Source organism: Pongo abelii, chromosome 9 (assembly GCF_028885655.2).
Source record: "Pongo abelii isolate AG06213 chromosome 9, NHGRI_mPonAbe1-v2.0_pri, whole genome shotgun sequence".
In the NCBI taxonomy this organism is placed as follows: domain Eukaryota; kingdom Metazoa; phylum Chordata; class Mammalia; order Primates; family Hominidae; genus Pongo; species Pongo abelii.
This window is the reverse complement of record NC_071994.2, coordinates 128,484,232-128,507,500: the sequence shown is the minus strand read 5'-3', so window position 1 is coordinate 128,507,500 and position 23,269 is coordinate 128,484,232. Positions and strand designations below refer to the sequence as shown.

The window sequence follows — 23,269 nt, the reverse complement described above, 5'->3', positions numbered from 1 at the left end:
AGACTGTCATTAAAGCTTTGTCGCTGACTTTCTGATTTACGTGTACAAATAATCGCTGTCAGGGGCACAAGCCCCAGAGAGCAGATGGTAGCAGATGCAGATGTAGGAAATAAAAACAAAAATGAAACACACCAGTCTGGCAGAACTCAATGCTGAGAGACGACCTAAGCCGGGGAGAAAGGCCTGCTGGGGAGGCGGACTGGAGAGGGGTTATTAGATGAAGTATGATTGGTGAGTCTTCTGCACAAGCTAACCTAGGATTTTTAAAAATTGTGGTAACATGTCCATGACATAAAATATGCCATTTTAACCATTAAATGTACAATTTAGTGCCATAATTACAATCAGACTATCATGCAATCATCACCACTATCTCTTCTCAAAACCTTTCTATCATCCCAAACAGAAACTCTGCACCCTTTAAATCAATAATTCCCCATCTCTACCTCCTCCAAGCCCTTAGTAACCTTAATCTACTTTCTTCTCTATGAATTTGTCTATTCTAGATATTTCATGTAAGTGGAATCATACAATATTTGTCCTTTTTTGTCTGTTCTCTTTCACTTAACGTATGTTTTTAAGGTTCATCCATGCTGTAGCATATTTCAAAACTCTATTCCTTTTGATGGTTGAGTAATATTCCACTGTATGGATATACCTCATTTCCTTTACCCATTCATCAGTTGATGAGTACTTGAGGTGTTTTTGCCTTTTGGCTACCATGAATAATGATGCTATGAATATGGGTGTACAAATATCTGTTTGTGTCCCTAGTTTTTGTTCTTTGGGAATTATATGTAGGAGTGAAATTGCTGGCTCAAATGGTAATTCTATGTTTCAATTTGGAGGAACCACTAAGCTGTTTTGCACAGTGGCTAGCCTAAGATTTAAGAAGATGACTCAGTCTGTGCTCTAGGAGACAGAGTTCTGTGCACCTTGGTCCTGGGAGCTCACATAGCACACTCGAGCCTGCCTGCCCGGCCTGGACTGGAAAGAAGGGGATGAGTCCAAGCTGAGGAGTATTAGAATAAAGTCTAGTGGGACTGGCTCTCCATACCACTCCCCATGGCACCCAGCCAGCTGCTGGGAGAAGGACCGTTGTATACCTGCAGCATGGGGAGCACTGATTCTTAGGGTCTACTCATCTGCCTCCAACTTTACATGCGAGGAAAGTGAGGCCCAGAGAGCGATGACAATTGATTGAAGTCTTGTGACCCTGTCCCCTATTCTTTCTACAGGACCAGCCTGCCAGAGCTGGGTCTGGGAAAAATGAGGCAGCTCAGGGCAAGAAGTGGGAAGAGACCCCCTTTGTGCTCTGCCTCTGCCATTGGCATGACATGGTATCGGGGTGTAGTCTTGCATCTGTCTCGGCTCCTTCTGCCAGAAACACCCTTCTCCCATCAGCTTCTCCTGGTTAACCCCTACTCATCCTTCTAGGGTCAGCTCAGGTGTCATATCTGCATCCCCCATATGACACCCTGCTCTGTCTCCTTAGCAGAGCTGGGCGCCCTCCCCTGGCTCCCACAGAACCTCAGGCATCCACTCTCAAGGCTGTTATCACAGGCATCTTGTTATGTTCAAGTTACTGACCCATTTCTCCACCACACTGTGAGCATCCTGAGGGCAGAGAATGAGCATTTTATCTGTATTCCTGACACTAGGACAAGGCCCAGGACCTAGTGTTTGTTGAATGAATGTATGACTGAGACTAAAAAATGAATGAACGGCACGCTCCTCATTACCATGCTGCGTAATGAATGTTTATTGACTGACTGAATGAACAAATGAATGGTGTCCCATGGCCTGAATCGAGCTTGTGGAGTAGACTCTTGGATCACGGTCAAGCCCTGACTCACTCACCCATTTATTCATTCCTTTATTATAGTCACTACTGTGTCTGATCTAGAAGGTACTCTGATTCAGATGCAAAAAACCCTCAGTCTCTGTCTTCAGGAAGCCCACAGAAGAGTAGAGGGAGACAGAAGTAAACAAAAAATGTGCTTCAAGCCACTCCATTTCCCCAAAAGCATACAGAACTTGCATCACATCAAAAACCTGACCAAGGCCGGCTCCGCTCCAGCAGTAGCTGGGCAGAGCTGGCTTTGGGAGGGGTGGCCAATTAGCATGCTGCGACACCTGTCCGCAGCTGCTCCAAGGATCCAGGGGCTGGAGAATTAACAACCAGGAGGATTTTGGAGCTCCCAGAACCCAGTTCAGCTCACATCAGAGACCTCATTCCCCTTTAGGGATTCATTCACTCAGCGCAGCTGGTTAATTTTTCATCAGGAGGTGGGGGTGGGGCTGAGAAGGAGCTCTGATCCTCCATTCTTTCATGCTGGGGGTGCGAGTGAATACAACATCCTATCCATTTTATTTTTTTTAGATGAAATAGAAACCGATTGTGGTTGCCAGGAAAGACCCAGCCCTCCAGGGCTGATGCTGCTGCTGTGGGCTGATTAACAGTTATTGGGCAAAGGATGAAGCCTCCAGGCTGCACGGGCCTCTGGTGAAGGTGCTTACACAGTTAATGAGCACCGAGTGACATGCCAGTGGTGAGCAGCAATTTTTTTTTAGAACAGTGATTTAAGGCTCTAGTCTTCTGTCCCACCTTTATCTCCTTTTCCATCGGTCCTGGCTGGACTATACCCCTGCTCTGGCCTGGGTAACATTTGGTTTTTTGTTTGTTTGTTTTTAGTAGCAATCTCTTCCTCCATGGAGACTACAGCTGCAACTCCAGGAGCAATTGTTTGGTCAAATCTGACCCAGAGCCTGAAAGCTCAGGGATGAGAGTGAAGTCTCTGCTTACCCAAAAAACTGGAAAGGGAAGAATAAGAAAATGACCTGATATATAGATAAGGCTAGAGGTAGCAAAGTGCATCCGTGATCTCGCTTGATCCTCATTCAAAGCATTTACTGAATACCTTCTAGATGTCCAAAATTCAAAGTGACCTCAGAAGATTTGTGGAGTAGACACTGTCATTCCCATTTTGGAGAAAACTGAAGGACAATGTTGCATTGTCTGCCTAGATCACTGGTGGAGGTGGGAAGAGAGCAGTATCCCACTATAGCACGTGGCATGGAGTCAGTCACGAGGGGAGGCTCATCTCCTCCCCATTTTGGGTCTCATTCCACTGTTGAGTCTGCCACCTGGGAGCTAAGAGATTTCCCCTGGTCAACAGGGCCCCAGTCTGCTATGGGTTCCACTTGAAGGATGAGGATTTCCTGCCACTGCCCATCCTCTGGAGATCTCTACACCACAGCAGCTGGGAGAGACTGTCTCAGGCCAATGAAATGGAAAAAGGCACCTGCTATGTGCTTTGCACTGTGCTATATTGTTATATGTTATGTGCAAGACACGTAACTCATGGTCCTCCTTCTCAAGAAGAAGGCAATTTTACCGTGGAGACAGAATCTACACAAATGAATCTGATAGAGCGTGTGTGTTTCTCAACAAATATCAGTGCTTCTCCATCTATGCAATACATACAAAGCACCTGCAGATCTCACTAAAATGCAGATTCAGATTCAGGGGGTCTGGGTTGAGTGGACACATGCTAAGGCATTTCTCACAATCTTTCCGATGATGCGGGTCCCACTGGTCCTCAGGCCACACTTGGAGTAGCAAGGCTGGGGATGGTGCACAACGTGAGAAGCCAGAGTCGCTGCGGTGGTCAGCAGTGCTTCCTACAGGAGACGTGCCTCTGCCGGTTCCAAGGAGGGGAAGGCCTCAAATTGGCAAGGAAAATTGGAAAGGCAGACATAAAAGGGTGACTATGATCTTTAATTGGCACTTTGCAGGGCCGATGGGCCATGAGGACTCGAAAGAACGTGTGGGAGAACAAGCTGTCACAGGGAGCTGGAGACAGGGTCTTCAGTTCTGACTGTGTGACCTCGGGCTCACCACGGCCTCAATCAGGAAGTGTTTGTGATGGAGAAGAGTTCAGTGGTTCTCAACCTGGGCAGCACATCAGAACATCTGGGAGGCTTTTAAAAGAAAACGCCTGGACCACTTCCCAAGTGATTTTTATGTAGTGATTTCGGGTAGGCTCAGGCAGTTTTCAAAAGCTCCCCAGTGATTCTCATGCGCAGCCTGGGTTGAGAAGCCTCACATGGTGCAAGCTCTAAGGCCCCTCCTAATTTCCTCATCTTTTCATTTGGACAGAAAGGTCCAGGACTCCCGGCTTCTGTTCCCGGGCATGTGGCCTGGAGCAAAAAAAAAAAAAAAAAAAAAAAACAGTCTCAGAGAACTCCTAAGAAAAGCTTCAGCACAATGCCAGAAAGCTGAGCATTTCTCCGGTGGAGGCCAGGTGGAGGGGCTGTCCTGCCCATCTGGTTCCCATTAATCCCAGAGCATGTTTCACATCCCTGGCAGGTACTTGGAGCTGGGAGCAACCCTCTGCCCCCTGGGTGGCCCTCAGCAGGGGCCTTTCAAGCCAAGCCCTGCTGACAGGCTGCAGGGCTCTGTGCGGCCCCCCTGGCTTCCAAGTCGCTTGCCCCCACTTGGGGATAGAATCCCTGGACAAATTAGAAACCAAAGAAGGCAGACGCAGAAGCCTGGCCTCTCTTTCATTAGCAGTCTGTCACAAAGCGTGAAGGGCTTCCATAAATTCTGCAGCTCAGCAGCTGCCGAGGAGACCTGGGAGGAAGATTCATTTGTTCCCCAGAAGACTGAGTCTTCAGGAATTTCCAGCCCCTTTCCTCCCCCACCCACTCAGCCGGGAACTAGCCCAACACCACGTGTTGCTCCAGGGTCTGCCTGTAGACTAAGCTTTGGAAGGAGCTGGGAGGGAGTGACTGCCCCAGCTAAAGACGGAAGAGGAAATGGTGAGGCCCTAGACACCCCTTCCTCCCCGCCACATGGGACAGAGGAGTCAGGCTCTGTTTCCATAAGGGCCTTGGAGCATTTGGCTGCTAGCACACCCTTTCCCCAGGTTGCAGCCACTGTGGCTCTGTGAAGGGGCTTGGTCTTTGCTATGAGTTTCCCAGAGTTGCTAAGTCAGGCTAGTGGAGCTGGGGTTCACCTGAATCCTCCCCTGAAGGGTTGCTACTTTTCTTTCCAATGGCTACCTTCTAAACAGCACTGTGTTGTGGTTCAGCCCGAGCTCTGGGGTCAGACAGCTCTAGAGCTGAGCCTCAGTTCTACCACTTACCAGCTACACAACCCTAAGCAAGCTGAGGAACCTCTTTGTGCCTCAGTTGCCTCATCTACAAAATGGGGATAATAAAATATGTACCTGATGAGGATTAATGTCGTCAGACTGTCAACAGCAAATGCCTGAGGAAGAGAAAGGTCAGAGACAAAGAGGGCCTCCTCAGCCGGCAAATTCACAGGCATCAGAGACCTCAGAAGCTGGAGGATCAAGTGAGCTGCAGGATCCCACGTGCAGCACATGTTTTCCTGGGTGAAAGGATCAGCAACGCTTTCTCTCTTTAGAAGGCCAAGAAGAACCTAAGGCCATACACTGCCTGCACACTCACAACATACGCTGTTCTTCCCTGCACATTCTGACCAAGTCAGGACTGGGAGACTCTGGCCAAACGGCAATGCCAGGCCCTGAAACAAAAAGAGGCCAAGATCTACGGCTGCAGATGTCCCTCCCAGTCAGAACCCAAGCCCAGATTCACAAGGAACTTTGGGGCAAGGGAGGAAGAACAGGCTGCAAAGCACTGCTCTGGCCATTGCTCCGCCCAGCCCAGCACGCTACACAGCTGGGGGCCAGCAGGGCCCGGCAGGTGACATCAGGCCTGGCAGTGGGGAGAAGGGCTCATCACCCCTTCTCCCTGCAACCTCACTGGGTGGCGAAGGGGTGGCATAGAGCCAAGGGGGTGGACAGAGGTTGCTCTGTGCCCACATCAGGCACAATAGGCTTAGGTAGGCTAGCAAAACTTACTTTGAAGAAATTGGGCAAAAATCCATTTTTACCCCAAATTCACTTTGTTGGAGAGGAAGTGTTTATGTTCCAAAAGGATTCTTTTCTCTACAATATTATTTACCGTGGGATTTTTCAGTGAGAGCTTCCTAATACCTTTAGGATAAGATTTGATTTTTTAAACCTTTGTTGACATGCAAGTTTTCAGGAATTCAAATTTGTGAAGCCCTCTTATTTCCTTTAGTTACAACTGTGCTGTTTTTAGGCTACCTGTGAGCCTCCATCCCCTGGCCCCAGATCTGTATTTTTTTTTTTTTTTCCAATTCCTTTCTTCCTGTGCATCTACAAGTACCTCCGTCATGAACGGAGTGTGCACTCTGTGTTCCGCCCTGAGCTGGGGCCTTTCTTACAGTCCTTCATGCAGCTTCACGCTGCCCTATCTCTCACTTATGCTCTACACACCAGGACCAGTAGTATGCTGGTAAATATTTAACAGCTGGCTTTCTGGAATAATATTCCCACCATGGCCAGTTTCAAGCTACCAATGTGAAGTTGCTGAATGTGAAGAGGGAAGAGATGCAAAGCAGCACACCATCACCCAGGATTTCCACCCTACAGAGATGATGGAAAGAGCCTCAAGGGCATGGATGGTAGTGAAGTGCTTAGGAAGCCGTGAGCTTGGAGTATTTATTACCTGTGTTTTTAATAGAATTTATTTAATGCAAATTTTTGTAATTTAATGTTAATAATGGCTGTGTTTAACCATTGGCTTGCAAAATTTCTGAAAATTTAACAATCAGCTCTTGCAAGCTGGCACCAGCTGGCTCCAGCACACCACTGCCTAGAATCTAGCTGCAGTCACCTCTACTACTGTCGTTACTGAATTTATTCACAGTAATAGGAATGATAGGAAGCTCAGCATTTTAAATGCAGCTTTCAGTTAAGCCTCATAGCAAATCTAGAGGTTAGGCCATTTATTATCCCCATTTTACAGATGAAGATACAGCTGAGGCTACCCTGAAGCTTAAGAGAAGTTAAATGATGTATATCCCGACATTAGATCAAATCTAAACTCTTTAACCTAACTGTCAAGACTCTATGAACTGGGCCTTCTCTGTTTATTCTAGTTCATGTCTAATACCCTTCAATATCCTTATTCTCAATGAAGCTTCAGCAGAGAACTGGGAATCTGGGGTGTGTTTTCTCAACGTTCCTTCTCAGTTTAGCACCAGAGCCCTTTTCAAAGCAGCAGACCGTGCGTAGGAGCACCAGCCTGAGTCCTGGTTCAGGCTCTGTCTCTGCGATATTGGACAAATCACCCCCCTAGCCTTGAGTTCTCAGCTAAAGGATAAGAAGAGCAAGTCTCCATGGCTTGATTGCTTTAGGCGCCACGATGCTATGGGACAGCATTTCTCCCCAGTGGCCCACAGAAAGGGCCAGGGAAGCCCGGATCCCCTTCTCTGCTATGTGGCAACTTGCTCCCAGATGGGGCTCTTTCTGCTGCTCTCAAGGTAGAACAAAGCCTCCCACCCAATCAGTCCCCAAGCAAGCAGAAGCTTATTAGGTACCCAAAAAGGTGGACCAAGAGGTGCCCCCATAGAAGCCAGGGAACCTCAGTAGGGAAACAGCCAGAAATCAAGAATGGTTTGGGAAAGGCTGCTCAGAGCTGGGGGTGGAAGACAGCAGGGGGGCCCAATGACCTCCAGAAGTCCCTAGTGTCCTCTCTCTGAGGAGGCTGGTCTTGTGGGTTTCCTAAGCTAAATTGATTCCAGGCCTGGAATTCATCATTCCCTTCATAATACAAATAATCACCAAATGCGCTCAAGCACTCGGTAGCCTGGATATTCACTCTAGCAATTCTCTGTGTGGACGGTGATTAGACCATCATTATCTTAATGCTTCTTAATTTATCTTTCTGATTAGCAACTTACCATTTTATTTGCAAAAAATAGCCTTCTGCTGGGTGGAAGCCAGCCGAGCACAGCAGCTGTCATTTTCTCTGTACTAAATCAGGCCAGGCTTAAGTTGGTTCTCTGGCGATGCTATTTCTTGTGTCTTGGCACTAACACGCACCACAATCTATCCTGGTTGTTGTTGTGAAGTAAAGGCGCACCCCTGAGGAGCAGCGGGCTGAGAGGTCACCTCTACCTTGGCAAAGGGTCCAGGATAAGACACTCTCAGACTCTCAGGGAAGGGCTCCCAGAGGCAGAGCCCTCCTACTGCCCTAATGGGACAGCCCATGGGGGTACTTGCTGCAGAGACTAGGAGGGAAGTCAGTGGTGTATGCATCGTAATAAGAGATGATGGCTGCTACAAAGCTCTTGCCATGTGCCAGGCATTACATGAAGCACTTGAGATCCACTATCTCATTAATTCTCAAAACAACCCTTTAGGTGTGTTCGGTTACTATTTCCATCTACAGATGGAGAGACCAAGGCTAGAGAGGTTACATCATTTGCCTGAGGTCCTACAGCTTGTGAGTGGCACAGCTAATTTTGAGCCACATCTTAGTGACTCTCAGAACCAATGATCTTAACTGCCATGTTATATCACTTTCCCAAGCAAAGTAGGACTGGTGTGAGTTGAGACATTTTAGAGCAAACACTGTCAGGGTGACTGTTGAATAGTATTATAATACTTGACTCATTTCCCACCTTCAGAAATGCCTCGAATTAGCAAGCACCTTTCTATCCTGGACACAAACATGATTCCCTTCTTCCCCACTCCCCACCACCTGGAGGAATGAGTTCCCCTCTTTCAAATTGTCCCTAGTCTTGTCTTGGGTCAAAAGTTTTCTTTTTAACTGACACTTCTGTTCTTCCCTCTTCCAACCCAGAACAAATCACGCTGCTCTCTGATTTCTACTTCCTTCCAAACATCTTTACTTTATTGTATCCTGAAAACACACAGGCCGTGGCTCTGACACATCTTCACCCTGCCACTGTCCCTAAGAGGTCCATCACTGTTTATTCCACTTGGATGTTCAAGCCCTATGCGTCATATATTTCAATTGTTTCTGCCTCTTCCAGAGAGCAGTATACCTAGATATTGAAGTACAGGAGAAAAGGAGGAAGCTTCAAATTGTCTCCTAAATTCTCCAGAGAAGGTCTCAGGTAGAGGGAACACACTGAAGGGGCAGGTGGCTGCAATGTTTGTCTTGACCCCAATCTCCATTCTTGAGGTGTCAGCCGCTTACCCATTCATTTCCCTGGTTAATAGTTATGCCTTCACTAAGCCCTATCTGTGAGAATCTTGTCTGTGCTATCTGATGGTAGGCATTAGCTGCATGTGGCTATATGGAATTTATTTATTTATTTTATTTTTATTTTTTTATTTATATATTTTTTGAGAAGGAGTCTCCTTCTGTGGCCCAGGCTGGAGTACAGTGGTGTGATTTCAGTTCATGGCAACCTCAGCCTCCCAGGCTCAAGCAATTCTCCTGCCCCAGCCTCCCAAGTAGCTGGGATTATAGGCACATGCCACCACACCCGGCTAATTTTTGTATTTTTAGTAGAGATGGGGTTTTGCCATGTTGCCCTGGCTGGTCTCGAACTCCTGACCTCAAGCGATCCACCCGCCTCAGCACCCCAAAGTGCTGGGATTACAGGCATGAGCCAGCGTGCCCGGCTGGCTATGTGAAATTTAAATGTAAAATTCATTCCTTCGGCTGTATGCATTTTAAGTATTCAATTGCTACATGTGAATAGTGACTACCAAATTGGCCAGCGCAGACATAGAACAATTCCATCATTGCAAAACGTTTTACCGGACAGCACTAGTCTAAATTTGGTCCTCTACACCCACTTGGAAGCTTTGGTAAACAAAGCCGGATACCTATTAAAGCTCAAATGTCATGGATCTTGGTCAAATATTTCCCTCATTGGATGACAGAGACCAATGCTTTTCAACGTGTGGTCCCTGTACCAGCAGCATCACCTGGGAACATGTTTGAAATGGAAATTCCAAGGCTCCATTTCAGACCTATTGAATCAGTAACCCCAGAGGGAGGGCCCAGCAATCTGTGCTTTAACAAGCCCTCCAGGTGACTCAGATGCCTGCCACCCACTGGTCTCGATATAATCATGACACCACAGATTGAGAGACTGGGACGTGCCAGTCCTGGTGGTGAACACTTTATGAGTATTATCTCATTTAAACCTGTCAACGACACTGTGAGATAAACAGAATATTCACATTTTACAGCCAGGAACTAAGATTCTTAGTAGGAAGTAACCAGCCCAAGGCCATGCAGCTAAAAATTGGCAGAGGTCAGTTTCAAACCCAATTTTGTTTGACTCCAAAGCTTATGCACTAACGCTCCCTGGCTTGGAGCTGACAGACAGCTTTTCTTTGCCAAGTGTCTTCTGAGGGTACTTGGGAGATCTTATCTGACAAGCTGAGCAGTGGCACCCCAGAGAAGAAAAGCGGCATGGCTAAAGCCCTGCTCAGTGACAGACACCACAACAGCACTGGCATGGCAGCAGCAGCTGCACCTTGTCCTAAAAGGGAAATAAGCCGGATTTGAGTAACTCGAATGTCAGCCCTCTCCACTTGGAACGATGGTCTTTTCCTAGGTCTTTCCAGTTTGGCTAGGCACTTGGGGATCTTCTTTTAAGGGTTCATGTGAGTTCAGAGGGCTGAGTTGATCTAAAAATAAAATTCTTCCCTGGATAATGGTAGATTTGCTTTTCTTAAGAGTTCAAGAAAACCTCCAGTGATTGTATTAGGGGATTAGAGCTAGAAATTGCTGTTCCTTCTTTAAGCTCTGTGGTTGTCCCCCGGCTGGCAAGCAGGATTTTACAGGAAACACATGGTTTGTTTTGTACAAAAGTCATGTTCCTGAAATACAGTATTCAGCAAACATCCATTGAGCACCTATGTTATCCGGCTACATTCTCTCAGGTCATTTCATTCAATCTTCAGAAGAACCCTGTGAAGACCTCTTATTTAAGACAGTAGCTATTATTATCCCCATTTGATAAATAAGGAAAGAGAGGCAATCAATGGGTAAGTGGCAGCCAGAATTCAAATCCAGGCCTGCCTATCATGCAAGTTCCTCCCTCTTTGCTGCACCACACAAGCCCACCTTGTCTAGCACTGGGATAAATTAAGAGAAGAGCCTGGAGTCTGGGGATCTGAGGACAGAAAGGGAAAGACATTTCACGTGATGGCAGGTCAGCCACCAGGAAAGCACTGAAGGAACATTTCTAAGAGTATTTGTGTTAGCTGGGCCTGCTCTACACACGGCCATATCACGCATATACGTTCCGGGAGTCCAATCTCTTTCCTCCTGAGGTGGCTCTAAGCTGGTGCTGGCCACCAGCTCTTGCAGGCCCAGAGGGGAGGCATGACCCTAGCAAGTGGCCTGAGCTCCAGACAAAGCTGAGCCTCATGAAACCCTGACATGAGAGCTGTCAGCCCTGCCCAGCAAATTCTGGATTGTCTTTGGGTGTGATCCACCTTTGGTTCCAGAGAAGCTGTTCATCTGGTGCCTGGGAAGCCAGGACGGTCACTCAGGTCACCAGTTTCCTGTTTCCCCATATATCTGAACCCTCCACCCAGACACCCTCAGACTCTTGGCCTCCTGGAAAGCAGGCAGAACTAGGGGGTGAGTGGGAAGGGGGCAGACATACTCCTTATATACCTCAGCCACAGATGTCCTTCACCCTGGCACCGTGACAGCCAGAGCCCTGCCACACCTGTGCCATTGCTGGGCAGGCTGGACAAACTGTGTAGGGCCCTGTGAATGTATGAAACTACAGCCTCCTTCTTGGGGGAACTCCACACCGGTTCTTGATGGAGAGCACGGAACAGTAACATGCATTGCCCTTCAGCCTGCCTGTGACACTCACAAAGGAACCCACGCCAGGCTGCCCGCTTTCACTCAAATCCAGTAAGGGTTTCCTGGAGATATTCCATTTCCTCTCACAATTACAGGAAAAGCTAGAGAAGACCTCCCCATTCTCTTTCTGAGTAGACTGGCTGTGTTCATCCTTCCCTGACGGTTTGGATTCTCAAGTCCAGTGGAGAACCCCTGAGTGCCAGAGATGAAATTTTTAGGGAAGGTGCAGCCTCTCCTTGCCCCTGGGCAGATGAGCAGGGCTCCCATCTCCCCCAGCCTACACTTCCCATTCAAGGTCCCCAACACTGTTCCCTAGATGCACACAGGTTGAGAAGGGTGGTTATAAGCTGAGCTTCAAGAAGCCCCAGGAGTCTGGGTGCAGGTTCAGGCTGTCACGAGGTGCATATCAAAGCTGGAGTTTAAAAACTGTACTGGGAATAGTGCAATTATCTCGCTTCACCACATTTCTCAGCCCCGACTGAGGTTTAATTAAAGCCAAGTAAAAACAGAGTCGCCATTTCAGATATCACCCCACTGCATGCTGGTTAAAAAAAAAAAAAAGGAAAAAAAATCCTTTATCGGGGACTTAAATTTTTTTCTGTGGGTATCTTCCAGCTCAGTTGGATATTATTTCTTCATAACAGTTCCTTTAAAGGAAAAAAATATATATTTAATATATATGTATAAAATGAGTTAATCCCCCATAATCTCCTTGAGTTGTACCTAAAACACAGTTTCTTGCAGGTGACCTTTTCAGAAGAGGCTGTTGCTATGGCAACTGCATTGTTTGATTTAGTCAAGAGAAAAATGCTGCATGGAAATGTATTTAATTTTGCTTAATTTGATGCTGTATTTAACACTTGCGCAGGCTGAAAGGAGAGAAGGGCTGAAAGGCAGGAGCCAGCTCATTGGGGCCACGTTCACTGGCATCCTATTCTGGGTGGCAAAAGGGGCCCCCAGATACCACCATAGACTGGGTGCCTGGCTGTTGGCCTAGGAGTTGGGGCCAGGACTCCCCTGCGTTCCACTTCTGAGGTGCTCTGTAGGAAGAAGACTGGCAGGGCCCACCAGATGCCCCTCAGATGCTGGGGCCACGGGGCAGACACTGCAAGTTGAATGGCAAGGTGAGGCATACCAGCCACACGGCTTCAGACCGAGAGTTCACAGCCGGGGTAAAGCTCTCACTCTGGTGCTGCCATAGCCTCATTTTCCTCATCTGACATGTGAGGCCGGTGAATTAAAATACTTCTCGGGTCTCCTTTATCAGCTTGTGAGTCTCCAGATCCAGTCTGATGTTCCCCGCTAGGTTTTGAGCTTCATGGAAGCAGGGCTGAGTGCAGGGTAGATACACGGTAAATGATTCAATCATTCGGTCAGACAGAAGCCCCCTCCAGGAGATACCACGGCCCAGTTCTGAGAGGTCCTGGCACAACCTTGCTCACTGCAGTTCACAGGCCATGGCACCTACATGTTGCCACACAGGCGTGCCCACAAGCACAGAGGAGATGTGAAAACCAGACGAGCCAGGGCACTTGACCAAGGTGCCGCAGGGATGACAGGGATGGAATCTAAGCTCTCTGGTTTCCAATAGTCCCACCAAGCCAGGCACATGCCCCTGTTGGGGGCAAACATGGTGACCACGAGGAGAGAATAGGTACAGCTAGACCATAGTGGTCTCCCGGCTCAGCCAGGCTGGGAAAACAGACATCCGCCAGCCTCCTGTGCCTCCACCCAGCCTTAGGCCGGCAGCATCCACAAACTCTATGCCTGCATCTGTTCGGAATAAATTCTAATCCCACTCATTGGCGTGATGACCTTGGACAAGTTATGTCACCTCTCTGGGCCTCAGTTTCTTCATCTGAAAAATAAGAGCTGGCGAGGGATATCTAAATGCCCTTCTTACTTTGACATGCCCTGTGATATGATTCTCACCTGCCATTACTGGATGCCAACAGCCAAACACCTCCAGGGTGGTCTGTGTCCACCACCCCAATATTTACTCATCAATTGTACTAATCCAGCAAGTCGGCCCCCACCCTCAGTCTTCAACTGAAGGCACCGCATCTCCGTCGCAAGCCAAGACCTGGCCATCCCAAGGTCCTCAGTCCCAGACTGCTGTGCCCTCCAGGACCACGCTCATCAGACTTCCTGTTCGCCAGAGCCGTCATCGGGAGTCTGAGGGTCCTAGCTGATGCACTGCTGGGTAGACACTCAGCGCCAGGCTGCTCCCACTGCCTTTGGCCATGCCCTCTGGGGATCCTGGTCTCTCTGACTGGCTCCTTCACTTTCTTGCTTTAAGGGAAACCCAGACTTCCCTGCGAGGACCTGTTTCCTCAGAAGCCCTTTCTGTTGGGGACAGTTTTGTCTCTTATGTCTCATATACTTCAGAAGTGGGAGTTGGGTGTGTCTTCCCTGCTTCCCACTATAGTTTTTTTTTTTTTTTTTTTAAGACAGGGTCTCACTCTGTCGCCCAAGTGGGCATGCAGTGGTGCAATCACAACTCACTGCAGCCTCCACCTCCTGGACTCAAGTGATCCTTCCACCTCAGCCTCCTGAGTAGCTGAGACTATAGGCATGGGCCACCACACCTGGCTAATTTTTTTTGTATTTTTGTAGAGATGGGGTTTGCCACGTTGCCCAGGCTGGTCTCAAATTTCTGAGTTCAAGCGATCCTCCTGCCTCAGCCTCCCAAAGTGTTGCAATTATAGGCATGAACAACTACATCCAGCTAGTTTCTTTAAAAAAAAATTGCATTGATACATACTAGCTGTATATTTGGGGGGTACGTGTAAGATTTTGATATCTATACACAATGTGAAATGATCAAATCAGTGTAAAATTGGGATACCCATCACCTCAAACATTTATCTTTCCTTTCTGTTGGGAACGCTATAATTCTTCTCTCCTAGCTATTTTGAAATATACAATAATTTATTGTTAACTATAATTTTCCTACTGTACTATCAAACACTAGAACTTATTCCTTCTATCTAAGTGTATTTTTATACAAAATATGGAATGCTTCATGAATTTGTGTGTCATCCTTGTGCAGGGCCATGCTAATTTTCTCTGTGTCACATCCATTTTGGTCTCTTTGCTGCTGAAGCGAGCACCCCACTGCAGCTTCTAAACCATCTCTCTTTCTTCTTTCAAAAACCCAAGCTCACTTACTTGAAGCACCTGTCATCAGACCTCATGCCCCCTCCTACGTATGAAATGCTGTCAGTCTACCAACCTCCTGGACATTCCCCCTCATTCATGGATGACTTTAGCACTCAGGTCGCTGACTCCTTCTCCATTATTATTTCTGCCAGCATCATTGGAGACTCCAAAATCCATGAAGATGACCTGTCTGATACTCTGGCCTCTAGCTGGCTGTCCTTCCTAGCTTCAATGAGCCTTTATTATTGTTTCTTCTTCCCGCTGTGATTGGCATCCCATGAGCTTTTGCCCCACTTACGTGGCCGTTTCCTAGACTTTGGCACACCACTAACTGAATCACCCACGAAATGTACATTGCCAGCTTCCCACTTTCGGACCATTGCCACCCTAGCTTACTCTGACACCCCTACTTACTCCAGCAATTCTGCAATCCTACTTCGTTAAAAACATTTTTTTATGATCCGTTTCCATCTCTCCCTGCATGTGTTCACTTCCCTCTTCACCCAGCTCTGATTCCACCATCCAACACTTCAGCTACTGCCATGCTGATCACCTGGGTTTCTTGAAGCAGCTCTCCTTGCATTGTCTTAGTCTAGGAGAACTCCTGCCCTGGTATCCTACCCACTTATTCAGGGCCTGTACCAGAGCAGCTGAACATTACTGGAGAAAAATGATACAAATTTTCTGACTAGACTCACTTCAAACATGACCACAAATCTCACTCAACACTGTCAGAAAAAACTACCACATTTCCCTAGAAAATTCAATTTCCCAGTCTCTGGGGAAACCTCATACTTCCTTCTCTCCCCAGGTCTCCAACACTCCCTCCCCACCCCATTCTCAGTTGATGACCTTGCAGTATATTTCATACAGAAAACAGATTTCTATAAGATGAGAACTACCCCATCTTCCCATCAACAAGCCCTTTATTGTGTCTGTCTCAGAACTAAAATACTCAGGCCATGCCATCCTGCAATTACCATAGAAAAAGAGTCCTGGCTCCCATCCAAGGTCAATACCTTCACTGGGCTCTGAACCCATTCTCCCGTGCCATTTCAAGGACTCTTCTCCCTCTTTAACTGGGTCACTTCCACCGGCATATAAACATACCTCCATATCAGCCTCCTTTAAATAAACTCTCCCTTGACCCAAGTCCCTCCTCCACTTTCCACCTCTTTTGGAGCTCCCCTTCACAGTAAATCTATTCAAGGGAGTCATCTGTACTCACTGTCTCTCCTTTCCCATCTTCCATTCTCTCCTCAACCCGCCCCAGTCAGGCTTTATTACCCACCGCTCCACTGATGACTAATTACGAAGATTACTGAGGACCATATCTTGCCAAAGTAAATGGTCAATTCTTTGTCCTCATTTTGACTTCTCAGCAGCATTTGGCACAGCAGGTCAATTGCTGATCTCAAAAACCTTTCTCCTCCAGGCCCTGACACTTCGCTCCTCTGGTTTTTCCCATACTTCGCAAGCACTCCTTCTCAGCCTCTTCTGTTGGCATTTCCTAAAAATACTGGAGCATCCCCTTCACTCTCCCTTTCTGCATCCTTTCTCTCTCCCTATGTGATCTTTTCCCATTGCTTTAAGGACCTTCTTACACACGCAGGTCTCTCACATCCCCATCTCCAGCTGAACCTCTTTTCAGACACCCAGACATCTGCATTCAACTGTCTACTCAACACCTCTACTTCAGTGTCTCAAAGGCATCCTGAGCTTGGCATATTCAAAACAGATCTCTTAATTTCTCCCCTTAGATCCTACACCCCCTTCTGCCAAGCCTCCTCCATCTAAGTAAAACTCTCCATTCAGGTGCCAAAAATCTAGAAATCAGTCTTGGTTCCTTCCTTTCCTCAACTACATTCAATCCATCAAGAAGTCCTCAATAAACCTGACTCCCACAACTGACTCCCACAACTCTGCTCCATCTCCACTGCTATGGCCAAGACTAAGCCAACAAAGCCTCCACCAGCCCCCTTTACTCCCTCAGCAGCCAGAGTGGTCTTTCTAAAGCACACTCAGCTCTCCTCACTCTCCCCGTTGCAGTCCTCATGGCTTATCCAAGACAGGTAAGACCCAAATGGCTTTGTGTGGCCTCCTAAGACCCTCTCTGCCTCCCTGACCTCCTTTCTCTTCATCCTCCCTCTTGTCTACTCATTCCCCAGGCACACTGGCTCAGGTCCACCCCAGAGACTTGGCTTTTGCTTTTCCTTCTGCTTGAGATGCTCTCCCTCCCATCTACCCATGGCTGTCACTTTCTCAACCATCAGGTTCAGTACAAATATCCCCATCCTTAGAGAGCCTTCCCCAACACCCAGCCCAGACGTTCTCCCACCAGAGCCTGCTTTACTTTCTTCCCAGCATTCGTCAGGACCTAACATTTTCTTATTTCCATGGTTGCTTCCTTGTTTATTCATTCTCCTCCTCCCTACTTAGAATATGAAATCCTTGATGGCAGGGACCCTTGTCTTGTTCAGCACTATTCTCTGAACCTACAATAAAGCCTTGCACACAGTAGGCATCCAGCATTTGTTGACTGCCTGCCCGAAGGAAGCAATTTATGGCTAGATGTGCTGTCTTACTTGTCTCTGCACCCCGGGACTGGGCCTGCTGCCACACCAGGCTCATAATCAGCACATAATAGATGCACATGGATGTGCAGCATCTTGGAATTGGGTGTTATCCTACCGCCCCTGATCTGACTTTCCACCTACAGCAAGAGTTCCCATTTATTCCAACATTCCTCACAGGTGGTCATTCAGCCTTCCAAGGTCCTAGAATATTTTATGAGGAAGCTTAGCAACTAAGAGAGTAGACAAAGGCCATGGCCCAGCGTCCTGCCCTGGGCCTGCTCCAGCCCCCAGGCTCAGGTCAAGTCCTCCTAGCTGCAGCCGACATGTTCCATCCCCATATGTTCCTTGTTCGCGCATCTTTGCCTGCCTTCTTGGCACTATGGCTGCTGCACAGTTTGTTCTCTAGTTTATAAAAGGTGAAAAACAAAACAAACAAAAGGCCATGGTTTCATGAGTTGCTGTCTGATATGAGCTGGCAGGGCTCCTCTGCACAGGGCTGGCACCGCAGAGGCAATGGATTCATATATAGGGACTCTGTTCTGTGCTCTGCAGAGGGAACACAACCCCTCAGGGAGCTGGGATGTGGGGCTCGACATCCCTTACCCTTCAGGCTCATCATATCTTTCCCTGAGACCATAAGGTTCTGAAAGTATGTGTGGTGCAGTGGTTAGGAGTGTGGACCTCCTGCATCCTTCAGGCCTGGATGACATCTAGGTTATGTGACCATGGGCAAGTTACTCTATTGCTCTCAGGCATAAAAGTAGGATAATAATAAGTCTTAGCTCAAAGCATTGGTATAAAAGTAAATGAGAGAATAAATGCAAAGTACTTAGCACAGCTTTAGACACAGAATACACACTAAGTAATCAATATGAGGTCCTCCAACTCTAACCTGTGGTTCCAGAGCCAGTGTGATGCTACCTTCACCACTGTTGGCAGGAAGCTACGTCTTTGGCCCCAGCCTGGCCTCACTCACAATATCCAAGAAGATTCTTATTCTGCTGGTTCCTGCTCACATGACCATCTGTGTCCATGTGCCTCGGAAGATAAGCTTCCAAAGGTGGTTAGCACAGCTCAACAGTAGTCAAATATGTATCCAAGTCTTTGTCAGTTATGGTAAAAGCAAAACACAAAACAAAACAAAACAAAAACTATAGAATGTTAGAGCTAAAAGGATCCCCCTGACGTGATCTAGTCAAACTTTCTCATTTTGCCAATAAGGAAACTGTACTCACAAACATGGGGTGTTGCCCAGTCACACCATGACAGCTGGGTCTGGAACTCAGGCCTCCTAACTCCTAGGAAGGCAAAGTGCCCAGACCTACCTTCGCTTCCAACTTCCCTTCACTGTAGAAAAATACCACAGAACTCACAAGACTACAAGGCATTTTCCCCCAAAAAGTCTCTCCATCCAGCCCAAAGTTGAGAACCTTTTTCTTGGCACTGCTTTCCTCACCCCATAGGGAGGTGGGTGGCAGAGGCATCTCCAGGACAGAAGACAAGCCAGAGCCCTCGCTCTGACCCGCCTCCTCCTGCCCCTCGGTCCACCTTCCCTCTTCTCCTATCTGCCCATGCTCCTTTTGCATTCTCCCCTTTTCTTGTTTTGCCGCCTGCCTTTTCAGCTGTTTGCTCAGAAGCTGGGCTCTGTTTGCTGAGCCTTCATTCATTTTCATATAACCTGGGATATTTTCAGCTGCTCCTCTGGGTTCTTAGGAGAATTTCAAGTGGCGAGAAGCACAGTGAGCTGCAAAGGTAAACACCCATCCCTGAACTCTGAGCCTACCTAGGGAGTGTGCTCATTCACAGGCTGCCTTCCTGACCAGCACAGTCAGTCTCTCCGGGCCTGACAAGTGGCCTCTCACCCTAGACTGGGCGAGCTTTTAGGCAGGCAGACTGCAAGTTTTCTTCAACCCAAGACTGGTGCAGGAAGCTGGCTGCTTAAGCTCTTGAGTGATGGGCAGTGACAGTAGGGGCTTCGGCTGCCTCCCTTTGCAGGCCGTTCTCCCTGCGCTTCGGCCAGACCCAACAGTCAGTGCTCAACGCTGCTTCTGTCACTACCTGAAACAAGGTGTGGTGAGGCAGGCGGAGAAGTCAATTCTCTCACTTCTGGAAAACGGCTTCAAAAAAGCATTGATTCATTGCTGCTCCTCTCCTGTTCACACCAGGACCTGCGCTGAAGGCACTGGGAGTCTGTGGGAAAAATAAAGAAGGGGAAACCCCACAAAGAAGGAGGCTGTTCCTCTTGGAGGAAGTGGGAGAGCTGTCCCTGTGCCCTCTTTACTCAAGACGATCAAAGCGTAAAGAACATCTCTTTAATCCTTACTCCAGGTCCTGGGTAGAACAAGGCCCAAATCCTCCATGTTATGTAGGGAGAAGGGGAGAGAGGAGCACGGAAGGAAACGGAAAGTCAAAGGAACACGGGATACAAAATCAAGATCTGAGCTTGGGCCCCAGTTGTCCCATATTAATCATGTGACCTTAACAAGTCAAACCTTCTGCATCTCTGTCCTCTCAATTGTAAAACTGGGACAAGAGCATTCATCTCAGGGTCGATGTGAGCATTAAATGAGATAATATGTGTGCCTGTGCTTAGCAATTGGTAAAGGGCTTCACAAATGCCATTTATCACGATTCGTTGAGAGCCAGACATTCCACCAGTGAATCAATTACCTAAGGATCCAGGATCAGTCATGCTGAGACAGACTTACGGAAAAACACCTGGAGAGCTTTCCTCACACCCCCACTGCCCTCCACAGCCAGGAACACTGTCATCGCCAGCTCTAGTTCCCATTTGAAACACTCTTCCCTCCAAGCCTCCATGCAATTTGTATCAAATGATGTAGGAGAGTAGGCATGAGGCCAGGGTTATTGGATGTTTGTCAGGTTTAATAAAAGGCACCGAGGGGCTCTGGGCTTATAGTGTTCTGTGATTTGTCACTATAGCGTTGAGAGGTCTATGGCCCTGCCACTGCAAGCACAGGGCATTAGGAAAGCAAGGGCAGGTTTTATTAACAGAGCCAAGGGACTCGATGATGCATCTGTCACGGGGGGTAGGCAAAGGCGGCTTCCCCATCAGTATGTCTGGCTCATCAATGGCTCCAAATGGAGTCACATCATTTCTGGGTACCATGGGCTGAGCAGAGCCAGGAAAAACATCTGGGCTATGAGCTGGAGCAAGGCCCAAGGAGGAGGTGCTCCTTATGGACCTTGGGGGACTTTTTTTTTTTCTTGACAAAGTCATCAATTTGCTGCTCTCCTTCCCTCAACTCTGCTATTTTCATGACAGGACACACATTGAAGGTCTAGACAGAACTGAAATCAGTGTCTTCTGGAACACAGGAACTGAGACTCCTCTGAAAACCAAGTGAGCAGAGTGCTCTGAGATACAGTGCCAGCATGGCAAATACTGAATGAACAAATGAAGATAGGAGTGGGGCTGAGAGCTGACCCAAATATGCACTCTGCCTTAGGAAGGAGGTAGGGAAGAAACCCCGGTGCAAATTATGGGAGAAGGTGTATTCAAGAAAGGAGAGCATGGAACACTGTATTCAGGGAGCATTCAGCAATGGAGATGTCCAGAAAGAGATTATGAGTGTCTTGTCAGATTGACACGGTGTACACATGGAAATTTGGTATTACTAAGATGAAAGCCCATTTTCTAAAAGCAGAGCAAAATGGCCAAGCTGGACTTGTAGCAAAGTTTGAAAACTAACTCAGAGCTCCTTAAATCCTTCCTAAGAAGGAAGGCCAGAGTATATACTAGAGTCTGGGTAGAATTCAGTCCCATGGTTATCCCAGTGGAGAGGACGGGATGGTGGGGCAGGGAACTGTGAAATCATTCAAACATCTTCCCTCCAAATCCACAGACAGGATCATCAGCCCCCATGAAAGACACAGAAGTCGAGTCACAGGGTTTAGTCCTGCAGAACTTCTTGTGTCACCCCCCAAGGCAGCTAAGGTTCAGCATCTTTGGTCCCAGCCCATCAAGAGCCTCTGAGATGCCTGGAAACTCCTCCCATAGGCCTTTCAAGTCAGACAGATCTCCACCTCCTGAATCAGCCCATGCCTGATACAGGCCCTGGTCCAAGAGCTTTGAGTCAGGGGAGAAGAGCAGGGTGCTGGTGATGATTTCCAAGTTTCCTCCCGCCATCCTATCCTGGAAAACATGAAATGCAGAGTGCATCAGAGCCTCTCTGGGAAGGTGGGCTGGGGCCTGGGTGCCAATTGTTTAAATTTTCTCCTCAGTGGAATTACAGGCTGAGGAGTCCACACTGGCTTTCCAAACAAAGAGTGGCAAATTGCTAACTACAAAATCAATTTTTTTTCGAGTGCATTAGCTGTCCCCTCATTATTCTCCACCCCATGAAGGAATTAATGAGAGCCTGAGCCACAAGTGAATGAGGGCTTTTTAGCTTGGGAACACACACTGAATGGCGCCAGGCGTGGGACAATTACGGAAGATATTCAATAGGGGGAAAGGCTGACAAATGCCACATGAAAGCTGAAATTCAAACCTCCAAGGCTTCAGCCCCAAGTCTCTGGGCCCTTGAGATGACACACAGAGGCAGGATCAGCAGTGCAAGACACCATGTCATGGCAGGACCTGCAGTCTCCCAAAAAAGCCATTCACCCACCTGCAGAGGGAAGACCACACCTGGAGTCCAGGAGAAAGGAATGCCAATGCCAGTCATTCGGTTTGCAGGATTCCTCCCAGGGGAGAGAGGGCTGGTGGTAGTTGCAATCTTATTTGCGAGGTTGTGCTAAACTCACAGGAATTGGTAAATCCAGGAACATGAGTTATTCAAATACTAGCCAAGAGTTCTTAAAACCTGAGGGGGCAGTGGCTCTGATAGATGGATTCCTTAAGATAGCCAGAAAGACCACTGAATGGAAAAAGCAATGAGCAGAGGCGATGGTGGAATATTCAGAAACTGGATATTCTCATGTTCATTTCTTGTCTTAGTCACTGTTGTATCTCCAGTGCCCACAACAATGCCTGACACATATGAAGCACTCAATAAATATTTGTTAAATTAATGCATGCATAAAACCCAACTCCCAGGAAACTCTTTGCTACTGTGCCCCAAGCCAATCCTTGTGAGAACTCCCCAAAAGTCCAAGGACAACCACCCCCCACCCCATGAAGATGTACCAAATGTCCTACATCTAAATGTCCCAGCAGCCTTTTGGATGAATGCTACCAAGTGCACTTGAAGAGACCTGGACCACCCTAGCCCCATTCTATTGAAGATAGAAGTGAGTTTCCTGTTTTATTTCCAGACTCACTCTCAGCCTCGCCCTGGACAGTGGGCACCATCTCCATCCATCAACCAAAAGCACACAAAGAAGAAACAGCTGAGGGTCCAAGAGGGCCTCAGTCTGGGAGACTTGGTCGTGCCTCTGCCAGTGTCAGCAGTCAGGCTGGATTCCTCAGCCCTGGCATTAATTGTAGCCCATGTGCTATGATTACAAAATGGAATTAAATGACATGCCAAATTAAAGAGTTATTTTTTCTAATATATATTTTGCATAGGATGTGTTTATAACAGCATTAATTATTTACACTGCCATAGAGAGAAAGCATAAATATAAAGAGAGAGATCAGACGGTTCCTGTAGGAGAAATAAAATGAGCATTTCCATCAGGATGATGAATACCTGCGGTCTCACTTTGGGGCTGGGCCTGGGGGGAGGTGGAGAGAGGGGGGCATCTTGAGAACAAATCTGACAAGCGTTATTGAGGTTTTTTGAGGAAGGAATATGTTAAAAATGAAAGTGAGTACAGAAAGTTTAAATATTTAATACCTGCATTAATTCTAA

General features: G+C 47.6%; 1 protein-coding gene and 1 non-coding gene across 2 annotated transcripts in view; both read right to left on the bottom strand.

Annotated features, from left to right (window-relative positions):
- PKNOX2 (PBX/knotted 1 homeobox 2) overlaps positions 1-23,269 on the bottom strand; it is a gene marked incomplete at its 5' end in the record, with an annotated part of 196,156 nt that overhangs the window by 138,944 nt on the left and 33,943 nt on the right.
- On the bottom strand, positions 14,720-14,821 carry LOC112135581 (U6 spliceosomal RNA). The gene has a single exon (XR_002916846.1). It is a non-coding gene; the product is annotated as a U6 spliceosomal RNA (small nuclear RNA).